A 2,449-nucleotide genomic window follows, 5' to 3' on the forward strand; every position below is an offset into this window, starting at 1 on the left:
GGAGGGAGTGATTTTTTTTTTTTCTCTCTCTCTCTGTCAGAAATCCATGCCCAGTAGCAAATTTAAAAATACGTGTGTGTGTGTATGTGTATTTTTTTTTTTTTGTTTGAGGAAGAGATTTTTGCTGTAGGGTGCATGTACTTACCAGAGAGACAGAGAAAGAGAAAGTGAGAAATCACCCTGTAGGGGGTGGTGGCCATGCCACATTCCCTTCTCCCTCCTTCTTTCTCCTGCTGCTGACCCTTGTATATAATAATTCTTTGTAAAGATAAACCATAGTAGGGGCCAGCTGGTGGCATGGTTTAGTTCAAGTCCCGGACCTGGCGGCTTGCTCTCTCACTTTCCCTCTCTCTCTCTCTCACTCTGTCCCTCTCTGGTCAAATTTAAATAAATAAATAAATAAATAAATAAATAATAAATAGGTCAATGAAATAAATGTAAAAAAAAAAAACAAATAAAAAAAGATGAACATAGTTGAACTAGCTGGTGAAGTGGGTTCAGGCAGGTAGATCCCACATGGCAGAGGGCGTGGTTCAGTCCTGGACCTGGTCACTTGTGAAACACTCAAGGCATATGTGTGTGTGTGCCTAAAATCCGAGGAGGAGAATGAAGAAGGGTTGAGACCAGCAGTTGGCATAACGGCTATGTTGCTGGACTCCCATGTAGTCGACTGTGGTTCAATTCCCGGACCTGGTGCCTTAAACTCACGCTGGGCACGTGCGCGTGCATGCCCAAGATCCCTGAGAGGAGTAGGGATTGTGGCACGGCCGTCCCCCTGGGGGATGATTTCTCGTTTCCTGTCTCTGTGTCTCTCTCTTTCTGGCAAGCGCACGTACCCTATAGAAAAGAAAAAAAAGAAAGAAAGAAAAATAAGAATTTGCAGCGTGGCCATCCCCCGGGACGATTTCTCACTTTTTCTCTCCCCCTTTGTCTCTTTCCAACGAGCGCACACACCTTACAGCGAAAAGAAAAAGAGAACCTGCAGTTTATTTCCCCGAGACTCCCGGACACGGGCTTTCTCTCTAGCCTCATGTTGTCTCACACAATATTTTCAAAGAACATTTCTAAACATGTCCGTTTGCACATTATCTGCAGGGGTCCTGAGGATGAATTTTTTGACAAAATAAAGAAAAGAAAAAGAGTTAGTATTAATAAACTCAGGAAGAGTTCCCGTTCCAAAAGGATCTGTGAGACAAGGCAGGGCCGAGCCTCGCAGGACAGAGGAGGGAAACGCCGAGGGCTTTAAAAACTGCTTTTAAAATGAGGTAGAACTTAGGCTGGCCCCAGGTAGCGTGGTGGCTAAGGTGGCTGGATCCTCCCTGGCTGACGGTACAGTGAGTCCTGGACCCGGCAGCTTGAAAAACACGCTAGGGATGCCTGTGTGCCCCAAATCCTGAGAGGAGGGTGGAGGAGAGAGGGTTGCAGTGAGCCAGCCCCGGAGGGCGATCGCTCACTTTCTCTCTCTCTGTCTCACAAGCACACGTGCCCTATAGGAAAAAGTTAAAAAAAATAAATTAAAACGAGCTGGAGATTTGTAATCAAAAACAGATTTCTAAGAAACACTGGCTTTTGGGGGCCTGCAGGTGGTATTGAGGTTAAGGCGCTGGACTCCATATGGCCAACCAGAGTTGGAGTCCCGACCGATGCCTTGAAAATCGCCCCAGGTGTGTGTGCGTGCCCAGAATCCCAAAAGGAGAATGGAGAAGGGTGTGGCACGGCCGTCCCCCCACCATGGCGATTTCTCCCTCTCCCTCTCGTTGTCTCCCTCTGCCTCTCGCAGGCGAACATGCGCTCCCTACGACAGAAACCTAAACATGACACCGATTTTTAGCTAGAATTTACTCATGCAAAGAAATTTGTAATGAATGTTCTTATGTCTTTAGGTAAAAGATGAGTTTCAAAGTTAGAGCCCAGATACTTTTGAAAACCCTTTCCAAAACAGACCTGGCCACTTCGGAGACTGGGGGGATGCGGAAAGGGGATGCGAGTTATTTTGCGAGCCTGGACTTGGGAGGCATTGTGCTTCCCGTAACATTTTGAGAGGTGAGAATGGGAACTTGGCCCTCATGTACACGGGGCAGGGTGTGTCTGTCTCCCGCGCAGTGTGGGCGTGCCGTGTGCGAGGAGACACCTGCTTGCTCACACACGTCCTGTGTTACGTGCACTCGGGACACACAGCTCACCGATAGCTTGCGTCATACGTTTCCAGCAGAGTAGATCTGGTTAATTCTCAGGTCAACTGGGACAATATTTTGCCCCTAAGTACCTTAACAATATCCGCTGTAGCGATGGGGATTTTACTTTTTTGGAGAGGTTTTTGCTATAGGGCACATGCGCTCGCCAAACAGACAGAGAGAGACAGAGAGACAGAAAGTGAGAAATCACCACCCAGGGGGGATGGCTATGCCGCAATCCCTTCTCCTCCATTCTCCTCCTGGGATCTTGGGCA

Source organism: Tupaia chinensis, unplaced genomic scaffold (assembly GCF_000334495.1).
Source record: "Tupaia chinensis unplaced genomic scaffold, TupChi_1.0 Scaffold000283_2, whole genome shotgun sequence".
In the NCBI taxonomy this organism is placed as follows: Eukaryota; Metazoa; Chordata; class Mammalia; order Scandentia; family Tupaiidae; genus Tupaia; species Tupaia belangeri.